The sequence below is a fragment of the Acipenser ruthenus genome, chromosome 3 (genome assembly GCF_902713425.1).
Source record: "Acipenser ruthenus chromosome 3, fAciRut3.2 maternal haplotype, whole genome shotgun sequence".
NCBI lineage: Eukaryota > Metazoa > Chordata > Actinopteri > Acipenseriformes > Acipenseridae > Acipenser > Acipenser ruthenus.
The window spans coordinates 3,911,092-3,939,091 of record NC_081191.1 but is presented as its reverse complement, the minus strand read 5'-3'; the positions used below and the strand labels follow the sequence as shown (position 1 = coordinate 3,939,091).

The 28,000-nt window shown below is 40.0% G+C and overlaps 1 long non-coding RNA gene across 2 annotated transcripts; it reads left to right on the top strand.

Moving 5' to 3' along the window:
• The first annotated feature begins 3 nt into the window (after positions 1 to 3).
• Positions 4 to 28,000, top strand: LOC117394945 (uncharacterized). Of its 2 annotated transcripts, none has more exons than XR_009311332.1 (6): positions 4 to 205; positions 11,214 to 11,284; positions 12,548 to 12,644; positions 22,643 to 22,734; positions 27,192 to 27,376; positions 27,644 to 28,000. It is a non-coding gene; the product is annotated as an uncharacterized LOC117394945 (long non-coding RNA). The 2 variants fall into 2 exon arrangements; XR_009311331.1 differs by having other exon boundaries at positions 11,214 to 11,288.

Here is a 28,000-nt window from a genome sequence, read left to right as displayed (position 1 = left end):
AGTAAAGTAGAGGCCAATAAGCTCCAGTGAACAGACGCCCAAACAAACATGCAGTGGCTGTAGAGTAGGATCTTCTCAACACAGAAGCCAAATACCTTGAGTAGCGGCCAGCGTGGATTACCAGCACTTGAATAACAAAACACAGATGTCACCGATAGGATGGATAAACAGGCTATTAAATCCTTCATGGTGAATGAAATTGCAGGTATTTGGAAAAAATAAGAAATGATGAAATGCATTCTAAATGCACAGCTATTTTTTCAATGTGTGTGTGTGTGTGTGTGTGTGTGTGTGTGTGTGTGTGTGTGTGTGTGTGTGTGTTTTAAGAATTGCAATAGAACTCATTCATTTTCAACTACATTGGTTATTAAAATGCTCACAACTCAGTTTAAGCAATACACAAGTAGCAGTGAAAATAAATGATAACTTGCCCAACCATCACCGGCCTTATGTTTTCGGTTTGCTGGCCGCATTGCTTGATAATGCTTAGGTTGTACTGTGTGTTTGCCAGATGGCACATAGATACCTTTCAGTGTGCTGAGTTAATACAGTCGTCACCCACAAAAAAGGGGTCTCCTTTCGGTAAGGAGATTCATATATTTTGTAGACTTGGAATAATTTTTGATGGGATTTTATGCATGAAGCTGCTCAAATTGTATGATTCAGAAAGTGGGAAGATTTTCCAACAGTGGAAGGCATTGATCCAGAGGTCATGTCACTTGTGTTTTGTGGTATCATTTATTAGGAAATGTTCAGAAACAGTAATTTCTCCCTGTTGAATTGTATTGAGTTTCAGCAAGTGGAATGATCGTGTACACGTTAGAGTTATGGTATTAAACAAGCACAGAGGCAGATCCAGGGCATACCATTTTGACTTCAGCCCTGGGAAGTATGGGAGACTTAATGTCAGCAAAAAAGAATTAAACCTGCAGCTATTCATATTTGTTTATTAGTTACCACCCTTTTGTTTTTTAATGAATAGGCCATTTTGTACTGCTAAACTAGACAGTTACATTTGCAATTACTATTTACAAGCTGGATTTGTTGCTGAGAACCAACATCAAAACAGCTTTCTAAGAGGCTTTAACAAACTCTCTGGGGGAAGAGAACGGTGACTGGTTTGTCCAGGACGCGGCGGCTTGGTTCTACTCGATGCACATTTGTCATCGCCTTCGGGGTACGTGTTCTCTCGGGCCCTGGAGAATGCCACACGGTAAGGGGCCCAAAGCCAAGTCATTCCAATAGAGTGAAAGGGATGGTGGTATTTCGACCCTCTGCTGTTCAGATCATTAGAATAGACCCAGTTAGATCCTTTGCTGAATGTAATGGAGTGCGAGGTGTTTCACAGTTAGGTCATGCCCGCCTATCCTGGTTCTGTATATTAGCACGCAGGGGATCACAGGACATTTCTTTTTTGACACAAGTCTTGGGATCTGTACACCTGCACATGGCATGTTGCCACCAGAGACTCATGTTGCATCCCCCAGGGGAACTTGTTGAAGAAGAGTGGGCGCGTCAAACCCCACTGATCTTACAGTTTCCTCTTGCTTTACTTCCAGGCAGTCATGTCGTATTTAATGATTCAGCTTATCATTTGTTCCTCTACATTGTGTCAGAACTGCTTATAGAACAAACCAAAAAAAGCGATATGATATTTGTGGCATTTCTGGGACATCAGAAAAAAAATGATGAATAGGCATGGTAAAATGAGGCACAGTAATATGAAATATAACGCTGCACTGAAGAAAATAATCAAATCACCCTCGAGCCAATGATATTATAATAGGTTTTATTTACATGCTGCTTATGTGGTTGTTCTACTCTCTCTCTCTCTCTCCCTCGTGTCTGTTTCTCTGTTTTCTTTACTTCTCCCCTCGTAAAGTACATAAAACTCGGAGGCAGTTTGTTCAAAGGCACAATTATATTCTCAATTTTTTAGAACATTACAGCTTAAATAGAGCGAATACTGTAGGCTAAACAAAGGATGCCTTAGCCCTCACAACATTAACATTTTCCGTAATGGCGTCTTTTCCTCTTTTTTTTTTCTCAAACCAGGGAAGTGACATACCCAACAATAATTACTGACAAAACCCACTAGTGGGCAGTATTTAACCAACAACAATTATAACCAATTACTGAGTTTACAATATGAACTGGTTTAAATATTGTTGATAAAGCCTGTCATGCTGTGACTGCTTCAAACATGCTTACGGTTGTAGTGGTGGTTTACCGAATAGAACCAGGTTTGAAAGAATAAATTGAGCTTACTGTTAATACCACTCTCTAAAGCGCTTGTATGTGCACCTTGTCTTGTTGGTTTCATGGTTGTCATAAATATGTGTTTAATGGGATCACCTGTGGAGGACTGGCAGACAGTGTGCAGAGTGTTCTTTTGCCAGCCTTTGTAACACAAAGCTTTTGTCTTTTTCTGTAATTTTGAGTGGTTAAGTTTTTGTTGATAGCCCAGCTACTGACTTTCAAGTGGCTTGGGAATACAAAGCAGGATGCAAGCCAGGGTTAATTTAGAAAACCTGTTCCAAATATCCAGTAGCAAACCGTCTGGCAAGGAGCTCTGTCTGTGAGCCTGGAGAAGCTGTGCATTGAGAAGCACAGAGCAGACACAGTGATGGAATTGTTGGCGGTCACTTTGTTCTTTCTCATCCTGTCTTTCATCAAATATTCAAGGTGACTTGAGCTAGGGATTTAGTTTTAATCTAGGCGATGATTACCTTTTCTTGTAATGTTAACACAAAAGGTAAAACTGATGGCGAATAACGGCCCCACAGAAACTTTCTGTTAATAGGCCTAGAGAGAGAGACTGAGATCAAGGTTCTATCTAAAAAGACGTTTGCAAAGAGGCCATAAACAGGGTTCATGGTATACGTTGTTTATTCACGTTAAGAGGATGTCCTTACATAAACCGCTGACAGGGCTCGTGGTTTACTGGGACATCGTCATGTGGCAAATAAAAGTGTATACCACGACCGATCATTCAATAACCGATCTCTCTCTCTCTCTCTCTCTCTCTCTCTACACATATACATGCTTTCATTTGTATGTGTGATCACAACATATGCTTTAACATCTGGGTAGAGACCCAAAATGTAATGTTTTAGTTCCTGCACAGAGGTACTTCTCTTATTCTTTGTATATTAACAGATGATATTTCTCTTTGAAAGAGACAGGCATTTGTGCATTAACATGCTTAAGCCTGGCTCAACGTACTGTGAGGAAGTGTTAGAAGTAGCAGATGCTGTGGATAACCCACATTGTGTGTGGAGAATGCTGTGGACTGAGAACTTCAGTATGGCTCAGTCTTTGGAGGTATTTGGTAGTTTTCCAGAGGTATGGTAGATTGATTTTCGTCTCCAATACAAATGGAATTTTGCTCTGCTTATATCTCCCAACGATAATAAACCCAGCAAGTGATTCATCTGGAGGAGAAGAATCTGTGCAGGTGGCCTGGCAGCAATGAGTCATTCATTTAAAAAATATGTTACTTTTTTTTTCTCAACTCAATTCTTAAGCTGTGTTGCATCATAACGTGTGGCCCCATACAAGGGAGCCAGTATCTGAGAGTCCAGTTTTTTCTCTGTTTCATGCTGATTTTCTTTTTATTCAATATTGTTTCTGTGTAATTTGTGCATTATTTTCAGGATGTGATATCTGAGATATCCCTTTTCCTTGATTTCTGATACTCCCAATGTAAAACGAACAGTATGCAATGATCTCTTATTTAGCATCATGTAATCAAATAAACTACAAAATGAAATTGCAAAATTCTACCGGAAGCCACAATAGTAGTACAGTATTTCGTGTTAGATTTTAAAATGTTATATTTTTCAATTTTTGTCAGTTTTTCATTAAGTATATGGAAAACTACAAAGTGGTATGTAATTCAATATGTTAAAGTAGCATTATTCAGCAGGTTTCATTTGAATTTATGCAGCAAAATTAGTTAATTCTATAGGGTGATGCAAAACTTTTGGCCTTAGCTGTATGTACTGTACTTGAGAAAGAGGAGGTGTGGCCTACCCCTCTTCTGCTTGCCTTGTCGAGGGAGGGTATTGAGCGTACCTGCATGGAATGCTGTCCTTGTCCTATTCTGATAGATCGTACCTGCATGGAATGCCGTCCTTGTCCAATCCTGATAGAGCATACCTGCACAGAATGTTGTCCTTGTCCAATCCTGATAGCACATACCTGCACGGAACGCCATCCTTGTCCAATCCTGATAGAGCGTACCTGCACGGAACGCCGTCCTTATCCAATTCTGATAGAGCGTACCTGCACGGAACGCCGTCCTTATCCAATCCTGATAGAGCATACCTGCACGGAACGCCGTCCTTGTCCAATCCTGAGGATGTGGTCAAGCCGACTGAGGTAGCTTACCAACAATAACAACAACAAAAATATTATAATTTAAAGTGCCCAGTCAATACATCCCACTTGATACCTGAAGCAGGGCTCATGGGAAAGACGTGACGATCTGACGCAGGAAATATATGAACAACTCTCAGAGTTTCATTATGTGCTTGCATGTTAGGATTACTCCTCATGGTAAAAGAGTATAGCACACACTCAATACATTAAGTCACTGAAAATAATAAGTTTAGAAGCTCCTGACATTTCAGTCTTATGAAAGGCCTTCGTTCCCAATGTGTTAGTAACTTTGGAGTGCTGTTGTAAATCATAGCAGTTTAGTACAGTACCGTGGTTTATAAGAATTTCTTTGAGGTTAGGCGAGTTTGGGTTGGCCGCCTATTCCGTATAAAACACTTTCATGTTTCTTTGGAAGTTAAATCCTATTTCCCAGTGATCTGTTTCAAAGGGTAGTGCGAGCTCTGTGAAATGCAGGGCTACATAATTTGGATGATAAAAAGCAGCTGAAATTGTACCCTTCACCCTCAAAAGTGTTTGCCTATTATACTAATAAAAATTAAAATAAATGTGCAAGTGGAATATACTGCAGCAAATACAATAAATAACATAAATAGGATTTCTTAAATGAAGGTGAACAGTTTACAGTTGAACTAATTCAAACCCACCATTAGAATTAGCATTAGAGACAATGTGGATTCTGATGGGGGCATCCACGTGTCACTACATCACTGTAATTCATGTGCCAAGATGTAAAAAAAGCAAACCAGCAAACCCTAAAAGGGTTGTATGGCTTTTTTTATTTTTAATCTGTGGTATAAAACACACTGCAGACCGAAATTCATAATGAAAACCAGGGGCACTTCTTTATCTACTGGGTTTAAAGTTTAGGGACCAAGCTGTACATTTTTTTTATGAGTTTCTTTTTCTCTGTTCATATGCAAAACATACCCTGACATAAAGAGTAATCATTACCAGAAGCCAATATTGCAACTCTGAGCTGTAAGACAGAAGGGGGAATTGCAACAGGAATGATGTTGCCATATAACTAGGCTTGCTACTATTCAATTGGTTTTTTTTTTGGTTTTTTTTTTTTTGTCTAATCAACAATTAATATTGACATTTATTTTTTTAAAGAATTTACCGTTATTTTTTCAATCTTTATTTTTCAATTCAAGCAGAGCATGGGTGAAATCGACCTTTATGCTTAAAAAAAAAAACATGGTTACCAACATTCTGATAGAAATAACGTTTGGTCACAGCGATGCTATACCTCATAGATATAGATCCTACACAAATTAAACAAATGTCTCAAATAAACCATAGAAATATTCATTAAGTGTTTTCCTTTTGCGCCCCATTTTCAAATCAAACTAGTAACTGTCACCATATATACCTATAATAGCAAACGCTTACCTACACCTTAACCCACTAATTTCAAAGTAGGCTCTTTGAATGACAGGCTATAGCTGGCAAATGACAGTGCACAGTCTGTTTGATGATTGACAGTCATTTAAACGAATGAGAGCATTCTAGCACTGCTTCAGCCAATGAGATCTGTCAGAACGGGATGAAATTGACTGACAGTGAAACTACACAAGCCAAGTATTAAGGAACCACTGATTTGACTGACAGCGACCCCTATAGCCATTCAGAGCGGAAGGGAGACGGGACAGACAGCAAGTATAAAAACTACACAGACGAGATGATTTCTTAAATTATTATTTTTGGTAAGAAAAAAAAAATAGCGAGTGGTTTTACCGACGTTTATCCTATATAAATTTATTTCAGTCAAACTCATATTTTTGGGGAATTCGACATTTACAAGCTTTACCGATTACAATCGAAAAGTAGCAAGCCTATATATAACACAATTCATCTTGTGTTCATGAGTTTTTATGAAGCATCCCTGTGAGGCTACCGCTGTCATATCAACTGATAATTTCTTATTATAAACCATTACAGATACAGCTTCTTCATGCTTTCAGTGTTACGGTAACAATGTCTGGCAAAATCTAATGGTACCCTTGACTCTGACATGTGACCTATAATGGCAGCCCTATTGGTGACATGTGACCTTAACCCTTTGACACATTGGCTTCATTCTCTTTGTCATGTGACTTTCTAGGTTAACTTTGATTGTGGGTCCTGTATCAAAAGTTATTATGCCTTATGAAAGCGTCTCAATAAGCACCTTGTTGTTGTGACGACAGCCTTGTTTAGTTGGGGCTGGAGAAAGTGCTTAAATACCCTGACAAAGCCTTTAAAGCTTTATACTGTAGAACAGTCAGTGCTGGGACACATACAGTATTATAAAGCATTAGCGTGTCATTAAATACATAGGCTCTGTAAGGCATCTGCTGTACTGGCATGCTGATGCTTTATGAATACAGCATTTATTATACACAATGGGAAAGACATCCTGAATTTCACTTCCTTTAGTACAACACTCTGAACAAACTCTTATCATGCAGTCCTTTACAAAGTAGACCTATCAATATATCTGAATCTTGTTCTGAAAACATTGGCCTACATTTTCCAGTGTGGGGTAATTGCAGGGAAGTGATTGCCCACCACATTTGTAAATGTATGACATATGACGTGGAAAAGCATGGCCCACTGTATTTAATTATAAGGTTTGACTGAGATTCGGAGGAGGGGTCATGGGGTATCTCTTCTCCTATCTCACCTCCCTGATGTATTTAAACCTCATGGAAGCTCACCTGGTTGTTGTGCTGACGCAATCCCAGTTGCAGTTCATCTTCTCCCTCCCCAGCCTCCACTTCCCTTGATGAAGTGTGTGGCTCTGTCACGATGGGAAATCAGTTAACCTGCATCCAGATTAGCACCTCTGTACTGTATTTTAGTGCTGTTTTGAGACTACTGACTCAATAAAAAAAAAAATGAAATACAGAACACTTATGGCTTTGAATGCCAGGATGCTATGTTTTACTTTTCAGTATAAAACACACACCTGGAATTAGTTTCCAGTGTTATGCTTGATGATACTCAGCTTTACTTGTCCCTCAAACAGGACTATGTATCTGCTGCTAACTTTAATGTTAAATTTAGACATAACAGAAGTGATTATACTGGGACCTCAGAAACACCATAAAAATACACATTTATTTGATGCTTTATTTGATGGATAGATTTTTAGGCAGTAGTATAAAAAAAAAAACTTAGGTGTTATATTTAATATAGACCTCTCTTTCGAAGCAAAAATGTTACAAAAATTGACTGAGAGGTATTCTCTCCAGGCAGGATGCAGAGAGATTAATGCATGCTTTTATATCCTCTAGGATTGACTATTGCAATGGTCTTTTCATTGGGACTAACCACAACATTATTTCTCGCCTTCAACTTGTACAAAATGCTGCAGCTAGAACTTTAACTTGGATCAGGTGGCGAGAGCATATCACCCCGGTGCTGGCATCTTTGCATTGGCTACCGGTTAGTTTCAGAATAGATTTTAAGGTGTTGCTGCTAATTTATAAGGCTTTAAATGGTCTCACACCTCCATACCATAAATATCTTTTGGGGACCCTATGTCCCCAATCACCCGCTCCGATCACTGGATGCTGGCTGACTGTCTGTACTTATTATTCCAAAAAAAAACTCAGGTGGTAGATCTTTTAGTTATATGGCACCTAAATTATGGAACAGCTTGCCCATCACAATTAGAGAAGCCCCTTCAGTAATGTCTTCAAGTCTAGACTAAAAACCCATTTTTATAGCCTGATATTCTCATCTGGATGAGCTGATATTCTCTTGTCTGCATATTGTTCACACTGTTGCTCTTTTTAAAACTAGATATATCTTAATTTTTTACCCTTTTTTATATTTTACTGTTTTGTTTTTATTCTGTTCTTTCTTTACTGCGTATTGTTGTTTTTGTAGTATGTTTTGTTTTTATCCTTGTAAAGCTCTTTGTGGCGACCTGTCATGAAAGGCGCTATATAAAAATAAAATTGATTGATTGATTGATTAGGTCAGTTTAATGGCTTGTGGCTGACCCCTTTCTCTGCAGAGATTCTGCCCCCAGATCAGTGTCGCTCTTCCCCCAGATGGAACTCTTCAAACCCCACCCAAGCTCCTGTTTATAGTAATGCCAAACATGCTGCACTGATTGGGAACAGTAAGCATGCACTTTTGAACAGCGCTATGAGGTCATATGACATAAAGCTGTGAAATGTATGTCATCTGTTCAGAAAAAATATATATATATATATATGACAGCCCTTGTAAAATGTGTAATTTACAGAGGACAGTCCTTTTCATGGTGTAAGCATTAATCACATTTATTTCTGTTTTCAGTGTTTCAGGTTTTTAAGTGATGTGGGTTTTGGTTCTCACACAATGTTCAGCTTAATTTGTATGCCTTATATACTCTTGTTTTCTCAGTATCATAGCTGTTATATTTCAAGTGTTTTGTTATATTTCAAGTGTCTTGTTTTCTCAGTATCGTAGCTGTTATATTTCAAGTGTTTTGTTATATTTCAAGTGTCTTGTTTTCTCAGTATCGTAGCTGTTATATTTCAAGTGTTTTGTGCTTTCTTATGTCCATGTTTGTAATACAAATAATAGCAAAATTATAGGAAATACTGTGCTTTCCTCAAAACATTCAACTTGATCAAATACATTTCAGGATGTGTGCTTGCATCTAAAGGCACAGCAGTGTTAGCCCCAGTTCTGTTGCTGTATAACTTTTTTATAAAGCAGACCCCAGACTTTATTTTTGCGTGTGTGTGTGTGTGTGTGTGTGTGTGTGTGTGTTTGTTTTGCATGTGAAGTGTTTTTTTGGTCGGACAGTATATACCTCAAAACACCTGGACATTTCAAATTCCATGTATTAGTTTACATGTTCCACATGGGAGTACAGTTACCATGGTAATTTGCATCACCGAGAATCATACTAGCAGCACAGCCTGCTTATCAGGCTTCTAGTTTAGAAGTGTTTTGAGAAACAGGCTCCAGATCTCTTCTACGAAAAAGCCTTTAGTAACAAATCATTGCCATCATCAATAGGAACCATCACTTAAAGGGTAACTTTTTAAAACTTTTACATTGCATTCCCTGCCTCAAGATAGCGGGGAAATGGAAAGCAATCTTGAGGCAGGGAATGCAATGTAAAAGTTTAAAAAAGTGGTCAAAATGTAAAAAACTAATTTTAAAACAATACACACACCTTACGTAAACAGTTGTAGCAACGCATGGGAACATGTAACACAATAAAATAAAAAGGCCCTTATGTACCCTTTAAATACTACATTTAAAAAAATGATTTCACTAATTTTGTCTTGTCACAATCACTTGTTAATCAGTCTTTACAATTGTAAAAAAAAGAGGTTTTGGAAATAGTTTGTATTCTGAAATGTAGGATGGGCTTATATGTATCTAGCCAGTAAAATATTCCATAGGTGGTGTTGCCATTGATTAACAGATGAAATCAATGTGCTGCAATTGCCAATCTGAAATCAATGTGCATCAATATTCAATCTGAAATCAATGTGCATCAATCGTCAATCTGGCTTCTCGTATGTCCTGCATAAAGTGCCTATTTAAATTACCTACACTAGGCTATCCTGTCCCAATAATAACCGCTGCCAATGCTGTGTTTTCTGTGCATTCATCTTTCTACTGCACCATGCAAGCAGTCATGTGTCAGACCACTCTCTCTGGATTGGTATAGCTTTACATTTAACTCTTGAAAGTGATACCAGATCTAACCCTAACCTTAACCCAGATCTAACCCTAACCTTTAACCCCGTTTTGAATGTGCATATAAAGCATAGTATTTTGGACACTAAATCAATGCATAAATGACACGTTAAGTTTTCCTCGTAGGCAAAGTGTGTGATCCAAACTACCTACAGAAGAAAAGTCTAACTTTTCAAACAATTTAGAAAATTGAATGTCCAGTACTCAAGGCAGTGGAATTTAAATTGTTTTATGCCAGGAGATTTTGCATGCATATAAAAACACACAGTTTCCTATGAACAAAACAGGCCTCTGATAATTATTCAGTATGAAACTGAACACCCAAGTGCCTTCTGGACAGCCTGTACTGTATGGAGACTGATTTCAAGTGCATTTGAAGATATGTATAGTGTATAAAATAGTCTTGAGTGTTTTTTTTTCTTTGCAGTCTGCTGTATTTTGAGAACATCTGCTCATACAAACCCCTGTGCTTCATTTAAAGATGCTATAGTGGCTGTCCTCTCCCATTCCCACATAATGGGTGATGCCATATTGAGCAGAGAGCCACATAGCGCTGTGGGTTATATCCACCCACAGCTTTGTAGTTTTCATAGCTGACCAACCTACCAGTTGAGGATAAACACAGGTTACTTTTGTTCAGGGTGTATTTATGTGAATGTTTTGAAAGGAGCAGACACCATTTCTGGAGCTGCATACTGTATGTGTACATACATTCTACATGACAAAATAAATAGTACACATAAGAAAGCATTGTCTCTTCTGCCCCCTGTAAAAGTTGAATAAATTGCAGCCACTATGTGTTTTGTCCGGTTCTTTGCTTTGTATATAATTCCTGCATTGCAGTAGTTTTTTAAACGGTTTGCACAGCAAATCAAAATATATTTCTTTAGGGTTATGCATCACTGTGATTTAATGTGTTTTAAAATGTGATGTTAAAGAAATACTTAATACACGCTGAGTGTATTTTTTTAATAACATTTAGGTTGATATTTTGAATAATTAGAAATGCTGCAGTCGTTTATTTAACATGGCATATTATTGATTGAAACCAACAAACCACTTAAAACGATAAACAGTAAAAATCACCCCACCACCATCTCTTCCTCCTTCAGGGCTTTCAGACTGAATTTGTTGTGACAGGGAACTGGACCCAGTCCGTGTTGAATTCTGGGTCTTATGCTGTGTACGTAAGTATGTCATGTACCTGAGTGGTATTATATAAAGCTTTATTTTTAAGATTCTGCAGGGAGCTAGATTGTGTCAGCGTGTGAAGAATATGCTTTTGCCTCTGAGCTGTGCCCGCTGAGGGTCTCAACTTAGACAGGTCTGAGTGTTTTAGCTCATTTCTGAAGTATTGGAGCTTGTATGAATAAACAGGTCAGAATACAATGTGGTGCAGATGTACAGAGCAACCAGTTCAATGTGCAGATGTGGCATAAAACTCAGTCACAGAGTTTGTCCTGCCAGGTCATAACTCTTTGAATTATGTGAAGCAAATCTGCCTCTGTGAAACACTTAACAATACTGCACATAGTTAGCATGGTATCTTATGGGCTTTAATGTGGAGAAGCATTGAAGTACGCCATTGCTTCTGGCGCAGCACGGAAAGCAAACATTGATTCCTAGAAATTTCAAAGTGACTGACTGTGTTGTTTTGCCCAGAGCCAAATCATGTCAGTGCAAAGCAATTCCCCATTGGGCATGTTTTGTAAATTAAAGAAAAGTATGTTTTAGCATGTTTTAGTATGTTTTAGTTTACCACCTGAAAATAAAAGTTGGTGGGTGGGAGATCGCTGTATAATATGTAGACCTACATATTGGGGATTACCAATATGTCTGATATGGGTGAGATTGAGGCTACTTATTATGGATCACGTTATATAATTTAAACCAATTTTTCAAAACGTTTTGATGCCTGTTCAGACTTTTAAACCATTTTTCTAGATATTCAGATTTGCTTTTTTATTTTATTTTATTTTGGCACTGGAGAAAAAGAGATTTATAAGCAGGGGTGAAATTCTGCCGGTACTTACCAGGATTTATTTTAATGCCGGTGTCGTAGGGAATTAGTAGAGCGGGGAAAAAGTGGATTGCGCAAACGCAGCAAGGCAAAAGGAAGGTGCAGCAGCAGTTTGATTTAAAATACTTTTAAAATGTGTACATTTTTAAAGTATTTATTCATTGGCACTCAAATTGTCTCCATTTTTAAAATGTTTACACCCGGCTGTGCATATGAATACCTGCATTTTTTTGCTGAGAATTTCACACCTATTTATAAATGAAGGTGATAATATGGAATAAATCAAGGATTTAGTTAATATGCTATTTTATGTTATATTGCCTTTTTTTTACTTTTACTTTCTGAAACCTATTTTGTTGTTTCTCAATCATTTTCATTTTAAACATGGTTAGTTAAAGTTTTTTTTTCTCTTCCTTTTTTTGGCAGTGATCTGTCCTTCTATAAAAATGGTCAGCTTCTGAGCAGGCAGCACCAGATCTAGCGTTTTCATGTACCATGTGCTGGAGCAAATATCTCAAACCAGGTAAAACTCTCAGCAATCCTATTGCTATTGCTTACCACAGAGCAGGTAGAAGATGGGTATCTCCAGTGTGTAGACTCTCCACTCCACCCTGATTCCCTCCAGTTTAGCCCCTAAGGGAATGGGGGAGGTGGGCATGTCTGTACACATGTGTTTAGTATAAAAGGTGAATTCAGTTTAAATGCTCAGCCCTCAGGGGACCTTCTGTCCCTTGAAGGAGGCTCAGCAAAGTGATGACCGACAGTAACCGAGCCCTCAAGAAGGGGAAACGCTGTTACAGGGAATGAGCAAAAAACAACAAAAAGACAAATAGGGAACCAGCCACTGCTGTGCCTTTCGAGCCATGCAAATGACCATTTCCTTAAGGCTGTGTTGTGTGCCACTTTCACACAATAAACTGAGCACCAGAGCTCATTTATGAGTCACTCAATTAAAACCAGTCCTTGAGTTCCTCGGTTGACATTTGTGGTCCTGAGGATGTGAAAAAGTTCATATGCCTTTTATCCATAACTTCTAACTTTAGTACAGCAACACTAAAAGACAGGGTTCCCTGAGGATACACAGAGCCATCCAGCCTCCTCTGTAAACAGAAGTGGTCACTGTTATGGACTCTTTGGACCATTTCCAACCTAGACATTTCCATACTGAACCTGCTCAGTATCTGACATAGAAACCCATACATTCATAAACTTAGTGTAATGATATTTTGTTATATAAATCAGGAATTGTCCATGGGGCTGATGTCAGAAGTTGGCAGGTTGGCATATTAGTGTCACCTTACATAATAAATTAAAGGGAAAAATTACAGTGATCAATGTAGTAATAGTAATACAATCCCCAATGTACTACACAGTCCATAGGCTTTGTTGTTACACACGTATTAGCAGTTATAAGAGACCACAAGTTGAAATACAGTAAGGAAGCCTGACTCTGTTCCCTGAGACCCGCTGGTCTTTCTTTTCAGATGATTGATGTCGACCAACCTGCTAACTTGAAGCCCTTCAGTGAACTGTGATAGACTGCAGTGAGTGTACTGGGCTGTGCTGTGTGAAATCACGAATGCAGACCAGTCCGGCTGTTTTGCACAGTGGTTAAGACATTCACTTGTGGTGTGTCCAACCTCCCTGTTACATGAGCCAGTTTAGTTTTGCAGTGAGGTGGTCCAGGCTTTCAAAGGTCTTTTTAAAGAGATGCACTGTCTTGCTGCACACAAACAATTATATTTTGGTTTTAAGGCAAAACCGATGTCCATCCAGCAATGACTTAAGCCTACAGACAAGCCTCTAATTCAGTGTTTCTGTTCTGAAAAAAATTGCTTCTGACAATTGTGAGTAAAGAGATTCTATGTCAGTGAGCCTAGTTGTAACAGCACTGATCATCCTAGACTCCACTCTCTAGCATGCAACTGTTCTGCTGACTTCATATCCTTCAATAAGGATATTTTTGTTCTACCTGATATAAAGAATATATAAAAAAAATACCTAAAAAACATATGGCATCAGCTGTCATCTGCTTCAACAGCTTTATCCTATCACCTGATTAAACCCCACAGCTGTGCCATGCTTGCTGGAGTCTGCCAATACTGCAGTAAACTTTAACAAGATATTTTTATTGTAATATCCATATTTTTCATTACCCTACATCATAGGGCCTGGTTTCACAGCATGGTATGTATTAAATAATTATGTAATGTATATCGTGTGACTTAACGGAGAAAGACCAAACAGACTGTACACATCAAGCTGAAAGAAGAATTGAATTTGGTTTTAAAAAATACTAAAAGTGGCTCCTCTAGTAAAAGCTGGCCGTGCTTTCTTCTGTGGGTTAGAGAGGCAACATAAGGTATTATTATTATTATTATTATTATTATTATTATTATTATTATTATTATTATTATTATTATTGTTGTTGTTGTTGTTGTTGTTGTTGTTGTTTTGATGTATTCATGATGTATTAATAGCACAACAAACGGCAGAGTTGCTTTCTAAAGAAGTAAAAGACGCTCTTTTTCAGGAATCATATATGTAAAATAAAGCACCACTTGGCAAACTTATGGGACTACCTCACTACAATGATTATACATTTAATTTGCTCTTAATTGTACTGTAATTCTTGATATGTATTTTTTGTATACAACTGTAAGTCGCCCTGGGTAAGGTCATCTGCTAATAAATAAATAATAATAATAATAATAATAATAATAATAATAATAATAATAATAATAATAATAATAATAATAATAATAATAATACTACAAAGCTGGCACTAAGAACATTATTTTATTCTTAATAAGAAAACCTCCAAGTTTTGGGGCATGAGCAAAACAAATCTAGGGTTTTGTGTTATAATTTAAAATGCTCCTGTGACAGAAAGCGAATGAATCCTAGTCAACAATCTCCCTCCCGACCTGTGAGGGCGCTGTATAACAGGAACAGTGTGCCCCGGACTGGATGGTCTGGCAGTTCATTCCAGGGTCAGTCGGATGCAAGCCATCCAGAAAGGGAGCGGAGTCACAATACCAGAAGTCATCGCCTTAATACGGTAGGTGATGTGTCAGTCACGGATTGGAGGATAAGTGATTGCACTCGCAACCGAAGGGGGGCGTGACTGAGGGTGTATCAGGGGATGTGATGAAGTGATCTATTCCTTTGTTATGGTTGTGAAAAGACCTGTAAAGGACGGTACCAGCAAAAAGTAACCATGAGTGTTTTTCGTGTTGTATCTGTCTGTCTATTAATTGTCACCCTTATCAATCAGCCAGCATCAAACCTGGACTGCACTGAACTACTGTTTTACTGTGCTGTATAAATCACCACTTACACAAGGAGCACTCACTGTTGGAATTCGTGACCGTGTCTGTGTATAGTGCGTGTTATTATTATTTCGGGACGGAACCCCGTGGTTTACCTGCACTATACACATCATTGTGTAGTGCCAGGTATTATTATTTAAGGTTGCCAAATAAGCAATCCAGCACAAATAAAGAGCTGTTTTTCACCGTGAACTGTGTTGTGCTTGTTATTACTGAGCACTGCATCACCTCTGCACCTGTGCACTGCAAACCACTTTGCCACAGCTCCATAGATTCACTATGTTTAATATGGTATCACATATGCCCCAAGCCGAAGATGGGAGGCTCATTGAAATCACTAGTTATCTCTTTTATCAGAAACGTTTGGAACCAAACTGAAGTAAATGATATACTTCATTAGAGGGAAACAAATAACTACACAGCATTATATAAAATATAAAAAAGCACTGCACCTATGATGCTTGTCAGACTGGTGACTTGTGACTTCTAGAATGCAGCTGCCCAGGGGGTTTACGTATTAACCTTTCACCTCCGAAGGCCTGGGTTTAAACACAACTTGGATGCACATTCAGTGACTAAGTAACTCAATCAGACAGCAAAAACAAGAGCCTCCCTTAACGGTCAACGAAACAAAACCACGGGTGAGATCAACTGTTCCATGTTTGTGCACAGTTATTAGTGTTGAGTGGCCAGGATCTGATTCAGTGATGTGCAGTTCTAAATGTAATATTACAAATCTACTGGGGTTTTTTATTGTAATTATTATTATTATTATTATTATTAAAGCAGTGCATTTATTCTTATTGGAAAAGAGGTTCTGGAGAGAGAATGTTAAAATTATGAAATTGGAAATGTTGATAGGCAAAACTATATTTCACAAAAGGTACTGTAGTGGACGGCTAGAGAATAAAACTACAAAGGAACATGTGAAATGGATTCATACGAGAACAGATGTGCTGCTAGAGATGGAAATAGAACAATATTGAGGGGAAGAAGAATGAATCCACTGAGAAATTACAGGCTGTGCTCTTTAGTGTTCAGTAACCTTGGCCTGATCTAGTCATGCCTCACAATTCTAAATTTAGTTTTAAAATAACCTGTGCATTTTTCTTTCTTTCCAATGATATGCTTATTGTATAAATGTAGCCTGATGCAAGAGTAAAAGTAGATATTATATATGAGAGGCATCTCTCAAAAAAGGCAGGAAACCATTAATTGAATCTTATGAAAAACAAAAATGACACTTTTAACAACAGTGTAGAAAATATTATTCTGCAGTGGCACATTCCTAAGTGATGATAACTACTTCAGTGTGAAAATGTGCCACTATCTGTATTGTTGTTGTGTGAAAAAGGTATCCAGGTTAATAAATGGCCATCTGCTTTCAAACACATACCGTATCAGGGCTAACAGGGTTAAAGACCAAAGTCTTGACAGATTCAGAAAGGAGACATCTACTTAATTGTGAGAAAATGGCAATTTATTGATTTGGCAAGAGATATGTCTGGTGGTACATGAACTGTTGGCAAACAGTTATGCCCAAAATGAACATGACGGTTGACGAGAGAGAAATAAGTTGCTCGATGCTTGATATAAACAACCATATAGCAAACAGTTACATAATACATTCACGTTTATAATTTGGCCCATGGCCTTATCCATTGGAGCTCGATAGCCGCCCCTTTGGTGGCTGAACTAAGATGAATGCAATACCGTGATTAAGAATGACTCGGCCAGCGGACAGGACAAGTGGCACTTGCTTAAACTGGTAATGTATATGATTGATGGGTGGAGTCTCCTTTTGGAAAGACAACTAGTTTCCAAGTGTTTTTTAAAGCCCAGAGTATTTTTTTCAATGTGCCTTTTTGTGAATTGTACTGCCTTGAGCATGTCTATCCCGTATGGTATTACCCAAAAGATGTATTTTTCAAAGCTGAAAAACTGATTAACAAACATTATTATTTAATTGTTAAATTACTTTCTGGTTTTCATAAACTGACTTTTTGTTTCTTTTTGTTTCACAACTGTCTGGAACAGTTTCATGAATATCAACAAAAAACAAAATGTTTTACCATACTTTTAAAGCTGAGTGAAAAGGGTTGCTAGTAATCAATGGCTTAGCAGCCAGTGGATGTTAAACTGCATTATTTTAAAAAACAAGATGGGTACTTTTAACTATGGCCAAGTAACGATGTACAAGCCTTTGGAATGTTTGCTCACTTGCCCAGAAGATTTCCTTTACCACTCAACCATTTATAACCTAAAAGAATTCCCAATATGGATTTTTCCTATTTGCAACAGGGGCACACACTGTGAATGTTTTTTTGTTTGTTTTTTTATATGAAATGTTGATATTTGAAATTCTGAATGCAGGGCTTTAAACATTTGGATTTGCAGCAGTTCTTAATACAGGGTTTTGCTACCCAGACTGGCTGCGTCTACTTGACAAGGTTCCAAAACTCACAACTCACTCCTCCTCCAGGAGCACCGTAGAACCTTGGGCCAAATGTATTCTAATGACTCACATATATAAATGTCTAAAACAGGTCCACTAATGTCAGTATGGATACTGTCAGTATGGATAAGTTGGATAAAGAGGAAAAGCACAAGAAGTACCAAGGAACTACTAAGAAAATGTTGTTGAGATGTGTTTACATAAGTGTACAGCTCTGGCCAAAGGTTTTGCATCAGCAAGACTTTTAGGATGTTTAAAAAAAATAACTATGTGAACATAATTTAGATCTTTTATTTAACATCATGTAATCAAATAAAGTACAAAATGATATCACCAAAGTCTACCGGAAGCTGTAACAGTAGTACAGTATTTCATGTTAGATTTCGAAATGTCACATTTTACATATCACACGTATATGGGAAATTACAAAGCGGTGTGTAATACAATATGTTAACGTAACATTATTTAGCAAGTTTCATTTGACTTTATGAAACAAAATTGGTTAATTTTATAGGGTGATGCAAAACCTTTGGTCATAGCTGTACTGTGCAGTCTGTGTGTCTGCCTGTTCAGTGGTAGTCAGTGATAAACCCAGATCCCCACTAGCAAACCTGACCTTTAGGACCCATGAAAACCCTGTAATACCCCAGGGGATTAAACTCGCAACTGTCTACAGCTGAAATGTCTTCCTGCATTATATCTGTCTATGTGCCCCCTCTCTCCCTGTGTTCTAGGTGGCTTGTGGGATTATTATTGGTGACCTTTGCAAGCACTCTGCAATTAAAATGTCTGGTTAGATCTACTGCAAACAAGGCATGTTAACAATTATTGAGGATGGGGGGGAAAGCCTGTTTTTGTTTTCTTACGGCACTGTGTATCTCTCTCCTCTTTGCTTTCACTGCCCCATCCCCTTAGTATGGCTTTTGCTCAATAAATTCTTCTTAAGAAGCATCTCCCCACAGCAGCTCCAGCTTCAGAGGTGCTTTATAGATGAGCACATTTCAGTCCAGTGTGTAACATAGCTGAGAGGCTTGTGTGGTGAGACTGGTGTCATCCTATACTGTAGATCAATATTGTTGTTCAACAACACATCACAAATCCACCCCATTCATGACTTATTCTACTGTACCTCAGAGGGTAGGCTACTTCTTCTAAATTCCCTTCAAACTCCTCCCTCTTTTAAATGAAACTGGCAACCAACTAAAAATAAGTTTGTTACGTTTAGAAACACTTTTAGCTGGATTTTGTAATTTAAATATATTAACAGTAAAGCAGTATGTACGGTACTAGTTATATTATAATGGAGGCCCATTATCTGTATGCATGTTTTAATTATGATTATGTGAACACGTGTCAGCTGTTCACTTTTACTTGTGCTGAAATGCGTACATACAATAAAGAGATGTTTGCTGTCCTATAATCCTGTCCTAGCTCAGTGGGAAACTTATTTACTAAAAGCATAGCTGTGCACAAGATCATCAAAATAGCAGCGTGAGTGTTAAGTGACGCTTATAAAAATAATAAATTAGATTTGCATGTTCAGTGAGCATTGGTTCTAAATATCTTAGATAATACAAACAAACACATTTTAATATATTTTGAGAGAAAAAAACAGTAACATTAAACCTTATGTTTAATAGAACCCTCCTGTGGGGAGTTTCACAATATGTATTAGCCACTAGTGGTGTTCTAGAAAGAACTAGAACTAAAGAAAATGACTCTGGCTTTCTCCCACATTCTTCAGATATTTGTGCATGCATCTTAGTTTTTCTCTCATTCCACCAGTGTTTGGCAAGCGCAGTCCATTTTTCTGAAGTTACTCTGGCTGGGGAAAAAAAACACATTTGGAGACATGCTTAGGAAAATTTTCTCGTGACAAATATTTAGCAGATGCTTTTTAATTTTTTTTTTAATTGGATGACTCAAACGAAATCTTTCAACATCGGCTGCTGCATTATACACTTTGTGATCTTTTTAATGTAATATCTATACCACTGGTGTTTACAAAACCACCAAGTTACACTCATTTTGCTGTTAAATAGGAGGTAGTGTGTGAATAACATCCGCAGGATTGCATAAGCCACAGGGCAGACAATCACATCAAACGAGTTTGAAAGAAGACAAATTTAAAATGCAAAAATAGTCTCAAGAAACGTACCTCAGCTACTGTCTTCTTGTATATCTACTGCCTGGTCACTTTATTAGGACTTGTAAGTAATGTCCTGCTGGTCACTTTATTAGGACTTGTACCTAATGTCCTGCTGGTCACTTTATTAGGACTTGTACCTAATGTCCTGCTGGTCACTTTATTAGGACTTGTACCTAATGTCCTGCTAGTCACAGCCTTGACACAAGGTGCTACAAGGTGTCTGAAGGGATGTTATTCCATTCAGTCATTAATATTTCAGGAACAGTATGCAGGGGTTTGTGATGATAAATGCACCATTCAAGTTCATCCCAAGCATGCTCAGTTGGGATGTGGTGGCCCTGGAAGCTTGCTCCTCAATCCATTTGCACTCATTTCTTGCATGCTGGATGGCTGCGTTATCATTTTGACAGTAGTCATTGCCATTAGGGTACAAGTGCCGCAAATGAAGTCCATGGGGAAAAATCATTGCTAAGGTGGCCAGATTGAGAACCATTCAATCTTAACTCTTTAAGCTAAAGATGTCTAAGCTAGCAAGAAACCTCTGCCATTGGTTTTTCACAGTTAACATTGTTAACTGTGTTCAAAGTCTAACAGTTCCATCAAACAGGTCCTATTTGTGTTGAATTGTATCATTTCTCCAAATACACCTGCAGTTAACTTGTTATCCGTTCATTTATACAAAGGTCATTCTCAGAAAAATGATGCATTCCTCTTATCAGTGACATATAAAGACTTGTAGTGGATCCCTGCTGGCATAAATCCAGCATTTACAGATGTTTCCATAGAGTGGATTTGATTTGTCAAGGTTATAGAGTATATCAAATACAGTAAGTAGTACTTTAGCCAGACTAAACATGATGTAGGATCACAAACTATTGAGAGGTCAGAGAATGAACAAAACATCACCAGGCGACATATCCCTCAGCATTACAGAAAGAAAGATTATGCTTCAGCCTGTTACAGGTAATTCAATACACATACATATACATCTTTGTCACAGTTTCCACTGCCAGTGAGCTCAAAACCTGCAGGAGTCTGCAATGTCAACACCAGCTAAAGTTAAGCTTTATTTAAATTGTGCAGCAGTAATACATCCCTAAGATGAGAATTGGCTTGACTTCAATGGCAAAGTAGTAAAATGCTGTAGGGCAGACCATGTATTTATATTGGGTGTGTTATAAGTAAGCAATTGGCAATACATAAAAACAGTTGTATTGGCTGGCTCACTGGGACTGTTGTCCCTCTGTAACTGTGCTAGCCTTTCATACAAGACCTGTATAGCCACTTCATAACTCGTGGGCATTAACATGATATAAAAAATGTTAACTTGACAGAAGCTGGATGGGGGTTCATGTTGGATCTCTACTTGTCAAAATTCTAGAAAAAGAATGTTCCATTCTGGATGTCAACAGTCCTTGTAAACATAGCCTATACTGGAGTTTTTGCGGTCTTTGCTAGTATTAACCATCAGACCTCGTTGCCTTTGATAGCTACCAGAACCCAGAGATTAAAATTCAGTTAGGAATTATGTTATCGTAATCTACATTTTGTGATTTTCACTGTCTTGTCAAAATGATCCAATTGTTCTCCGGTAACCAGTATTGTGTAAATAAAAAAAGAAATATTCAATAGACAATTGTGGTATCCTATCCATTTGCAATTCTTTCAAAAGGAAATTCTATCTGGGTGTTATTGTGAACTCATACTGCAGTACAGTACAAAAGGAAGATTATGTCTTTATGAAAATGTAATGATATCACCATAAATACACCAAGTCCCACCGCCATCACCCAAACTAAATTCAATAAACCCCATTGAGAGCCACTGATAACTGCTGCTACAGCATTTGAAAACATGTAAAACTGATACAGTGGGAGTGAATTGCTGCATGAAAGAAAAGTATGCTACATTGTTACAGACAGCAACTCAAATGTAATAAGAGCTCAGTATAAGAGAACCACGACTGCAGGTCAATGTCATTGATATACAGTAGCCAGATATCATTTATTAGTGATCTTTAATTACTGTTCCAACTTAGAGCTGATGTAGTTACACTAGTTACAATACATTTACTGCCATTTCATTTCTATTTAATGAAGTGGTTTTTTCCTGTTCATTTCTTTTTGTGTGATACTGTCAGTGCAGAGATGCCAAAAAATTACCTTTTCCCTCTAACTAGTAAGAAACCACTTAGGTGTTGGTGGAGGTAAAAACATTTGAAGCTGTTCATTTCTAATAATGAAAATATATTTATATATAGATAGAACTCTTCTAGGCTTAAATAAACTACACATGAGAATAGATAGAACTCTTTTAGGCTTAACTGGTGGGTGATTATACAGGACATCAGACAGGTGTCTCTTTCACTTTGTTTACAAATGACAGTCAACCAGTTGTGGTGTTTTTTATATGTGGTTCATGTATTGTCTTACTTCCAAAAGTGTTGTTTTGCATGTGGGCTGTAAGTAGCTGCCACACTGAGGCCACTTTTGGATCCCAGAGAGACCACAGGCACACGGCTGTATTCTATAATGCTCTCTGTCAAGTTTAACTAATGGTATGTCATGTGACTTTTTCATTTGCAGGTATGAAAACATTAGGTTACTTACCGTAACCCTGGTTCCCTGAAAGAGACGACGACCATAGAAGACTACGCATGCGATATGCCTGCATATTGGTAGGTATTCACTGAGCTCTCTATATCAGAGCTGCCGATAGACCCCTTCCTGGATGACAGCCTCAGTCCTGCCTACCGAGGGGTTCAAATCGTCATTCCACATCGAACCCATGAGGGCGACCGATGTGACCTTGCGGCTGGTGGTCAGGGAACCAGGGTTACGGTAAGTAACCTAACATTCCCTTTCAATTAGAAGACGACCACCAAAACATTACGCATGGGAAATGTACACCAGAGTCGTTGCGAGGGAGAAGGAACAGCAGCATACGAGGGACGCGTCAGAACCGCCTAACCCAAGGTTAGCGGTGCGAGCATGCAACCTGAAGGACCCTTGTGCCTAATGAAGGCAAGGAAAGATCTATCACGTTAAGGCGATAGAACCTGGAGAACGTATGTGGCATAACCCAACTAGCCGCATTACATATATCAAACAACGAGGCCCCTCTATAGAGGGCCCAAGATGTAGCCAACCATCTAGTGGAATGTGCAGCTACCCTCCCAGGTGGGGGTAAGCCAGCACCATCATACGCAGTCGAGTCTGTGTCCGCAATCCAATGTGACAGTCGCTGCTTCGAGAGGGGCTGTCCTAGGGTCCATATCCCATGACAGACAAAGAGCTGGTCAGAATGATGCAGAGCTCTTGTCCTATCCAAGCAGCATCTGAATGCCCGCACTAGGCAGAGGAAATTCAATTTCCTATCCTCCTCTGAAGAAAACGGTTGTGGATGGAATGACTGATTCATGTGGAAAGCTGTAATCACCTTGGCAAGGAAAGCAGGGTTTGTACGCAGTGACACCCTGCTGCCATTGTCCCAAATACGCATACAGGAGCTGTGCACCGACAGTTCCTGCTGCTCACTGACCTGCTTTGCGGAGGTGATAGCCAAGAGGAAGGCTGTCTTCATAGACAGATACTTCAACTCTGTAGAGTATATGGGCTCAAATGGGGCCTTCGTGAGAGCCTCCAGTACAACATCAAGGCTCCATTCAGGGGGGGCTCCCGAGTGGCACATCCAGCTCCTCGCAGGATGTGCCCTATAGTCTGGAGATCGCAGGTTCGAGTCCAGGCTATGTCACAGCTGACCGTGACCGAGAGTTCCTAGGGGGCGGCGCACAATTGGCTGAGCGCTGCCCGGGTAGGGAGGGCTTAGGTCGGCAGGGGAATCCACGGCTCACCGCGCATCAGCGACCCCTGTGGCCGATAGGGCGCCTGTGGCTCTGCAGCGGAGCCGCCAGATCTGTGTTGTCCTCCGGCACTATAGGTCTGGTGGCATTGCTGTGGATCTGCAGTGCGAAAAATGACGGCTTGGAAGGAGCACGTTTCGGAGGACGCGTGTTCCAGCCTCCGTTTCCCGAGTCGGCGGGGGGGTTGCGAGCGGTGAGCCGGGGATACAGATAATAATTGGGCATGCTAAATTTGGGTGAAAACCGGGGTAAAAATAATTGGCGATGACTAAATTTATAAAAACAGAAATAGCACACAGAAATAGCCGCTAAATACACCTTCAATGTGGAAGGTGACCCACCAGCATCAAGCAGTTCTTGCAGAAACTGTAAGATAACTGGCATGGGGCAAGAGACTGGGTCATGACTTCTAGTCAGACACCAATTCTGAAAATACTTCCACTTGTAGGCATGCAATGACCTAGTGGAATCCGCCCTAGCGTTCTTCAACATACCCACAACTGCATCTGATAGCCCTAGGGCTGACCAGCGGTCCCATTCAGGGGCCAGACCCATAGCTGGAACCTGCCCGGTTCCGGGTGCCAGAGAGTGCCTTTCATCTGACTGAGGAGATCCAGGCAAAGCCAGAAGGCAATGCGATGAAACCCCCGGGGACTGTAGGCCACCCTGGTGGTTGGCATACGCCACCACTGCTGTGTTGTCTGTCCGGACCAACACATGTGTTCCTTGTAGCACGGAGAGGAAGTGCAGGAGGGCAAGGAAAAAGGCAGGGACATCCAGCGGACGGCCAGGATCCACGGACTCCTCTGCCTTCCCAGACCGCCCCCCAACCCAAGTTAGAGGCGTCCTTCATCACCACTTGCCGGTTTAACACCACTCCCATCCGCACACCTTCACACAGGTGAGAGGTCGTCCTCCACCAGCGCAGGGCTGCCGAGCACGTGTGAGACACTGTCAGCCGACAGTGTCTGTCGCACTTGGGATGTAATCGAAATGCATTGAGCCACTCTTGTAGCGGGCGCATGCGGAGTAAACCCAGCTCGATGGCTGATACGGCTGCGGCCATCAGACCCAACAGTTTCTGGCACAACACCAGAGTAACCTCCAATCCCTGTCGAAACAGGAAGAGGCAACTTCGAATAGCTGCTACTCGGTCGTCCAACAGGTATGCGCGCATCGTACTGGAGTCCAGCCGGAGCTCCAAGTATGTCGTGCACTGCACCGGTGTAAGCCGACTCTTTGCATCGTTGATGGTGAGGCCCAGCCTCACCAGATGCTCTTTCGCGACCGTTGTGTGGGCCACTGCTCCCTCCCGCGACTGGGAACAGATCAACCAGTCGTTGAGATTATTACTCTGATCCACTGCAGCCGCAACATACAAGGAGCTGACAAGAGGCTGAACGGCAGCACGGAGAACTCATAAACGCTTCCCTGAAAGGGAGGTACTTCCTGTGCTCTGGACAAATGGGAACGTGAAAATACATGTCCCATAAGTCCATAGTGTTGAACCAGGCACCCAGCCGGACTGACTGGAGAATGTGACGGTGAGTCAGCACACAGCGTTCACCAGGGAGACACAAGGGCCGAATCAGTGGCGGGCGAGATGAAAAGCAAAACACCAAAAACAAAGCAAAAACAATTGGGGGAGAACACACTGTTGTTGTTTGTTGTTATGGAGGCCTGACACACTGAGGTGGGCGGGCCTACGCAGCTGGCAAGGTCTACTCTACAGCGAGGTGTATGTAAACACACGGCCCGGTGGAGGCATACATGGCTGGTTGGCTGTTGTTGTATATAACAACTGCACTGCAGCTAATCCACAGCACAACCCAAACCAGCAGGGTTGTGCAGTCTGGTATACAGACAGGAGGACATGTAGCGACAACCAAAACAAACAAGGCCCCGTCCAGCTGCCCAGACAACGGCTGGTGGAATCACTCGACATTGGGGGTGCGGCGAGGTCTAGTCTCGATAGAGGGACTGTGTTCTGCCAAGAGTGTAGACTACAAAAGACGTACACACACACTCCTTTAAATCATCGCTTACACACGACAGACAGTAAGGAAAGGCAGCCTGCAGTGCAAGCAAGCAGGCTGCTGAAAGAAGGAGGAAAGAAAAAGAGGCTTCAATTTTGGAGCCACTGATTCCAGGAAAGCAGCAAGCCAGCTTTCAGCACAAATGCAGGGGAACTGCAGTCGACTCAGAAAAGCTTTTTTTTTTCACAAAACGCTCATTTCAACACAGAGGTCTTACCTTACCGTCTTGAGAGGCAAAAAGAGAAATGTCTTCCGTGGAATGACGGTTTTAACCCCTCGGTAGGCGGGACCGAGGATTTCATCAGGAAGGGGCCTATCGGCAGCTCTGGTATAGAAAGCTCAGTGAATACCTACCAATAGGCAGGCATATTATTATTTTATTATTATTTATTTCTTAGCAGACGCCCTTATCCAGGGCGACTTACAGGGTCGTCTTCGAATTGAAAGGGAACACCCTCTGACATACTCTGACGTTTTTTTTTTTATTTTGACAAAAATATATAAAAATATAACAACGTGTCTAGTTTGATGTATAGATTAGGTCTGTATGAGCACAATATTCTAACCCTGTATCATTCATAAATATTTAACGTTCCTGTGAGGATGTGAGTGGTGTGGGTACGAATCCAATGTCCACATCAGCAGGTATCTTTACAATCAGTCAGTTTATTCAAGAATTATCCCCTCTACCAGCAGTGGTATTGGGGATCAAATGGTGGGTTTGCAGTCCAAAGCAAAAGGTTCCCCAAAATAATAAAAAATACACAATAAATACAAGTCCAGGGTGCAAGTGCCCGTGCTCCATGGTGCTGTCTCTGAGGTGCTGTGGCAATGCAGGTTCTCCAGGTTAGTGCTGGCTCCAAAGCCTCAGCACCTGCTAACACACACAAAACAAAACCACAACAACGCTCCGACCTCTTACTGGATCAGCGTAAGGGGTCGTACTCACATAGCTGCATCCTCGTTGTACTGCTAAACTCCTCCCTGTGATCAGTACAGCGCCAAGCTCTATCCAATCGCCGTGTGCAACACAGCTGATCACAGTAGAGCTGTTCAGCAGTCTTACAGCTACGCCCTTTCATCAAGATGGCCGACTTCCTGTTCCGTCCTGCCATCGAGTCAGCCCATCCCTGTGAAGTAGCACCAGCTTTACTTGGTCGGGAGGTAGATTTACAGTTCAGATCAATACAATCATGTTTACAAATATACAGTATTGATTTGTTATTTTCTTTCCAGTAATCCTAACCACCCCAGTGAGACCCTACCCCCCTGGCTCCTGGCCTCGATTCCTGCCTCACCCAACGGGACATAACTGCAAAGAGTTTGATGTGTCGCTGCAGAATGACAAGGGACTGAAGAAAGCCGAGTGTTCCTTCTGAAGAAAGCCGAGTGTACATACCGACTGAAGTTCAAATGTCTTGGTATTTCACTTGATGATCTGGCAGCCTTTTTGATTACCATATTGATACAACCTTCACAAAATAAAACATTCATAAATCTTGCTTTAACTATCAGACACGAACAGTGGCTTGACTCCCTCCCCCCACCCCACCCTTGAATTTGTGACCACAGTTAGAAGCAGATTTTCTATCAGACAAACTAGCCTTACTGTATATACTCTGAAATTGGATAACCATAAGGACCACTAAACCTGTGTTAATCTCATTATGTGTATCACACTTTTACAGGTAATAATGCTAGTGCTGGACTTCAGTTGAGTGAAGATGGAGATGAAGTATTGACAGAACAACAGAACAATCCAAATTGTTCGATCTTTTCCATACTTCTGTCACGCAGAGTAAACCAAAGTCAGAAAAAGATGTCTACAACCAGATTGTTGATTACCATCATTAGTGTGTTAAATCTCATCCCGTTCTATAGTCTGACCCATGAAACTAATATGCTCTGGATACGTGAACTTGAGATTCCATCGCACAAAAAAAAAAATAATTCCAATTGCTTTAAGAATAAGTGACTGAATTCTAATGAAGGTTAAATAATCTAAGCTGAACCGTTTGAGCTGTCTGTATTATGTGAAATATACA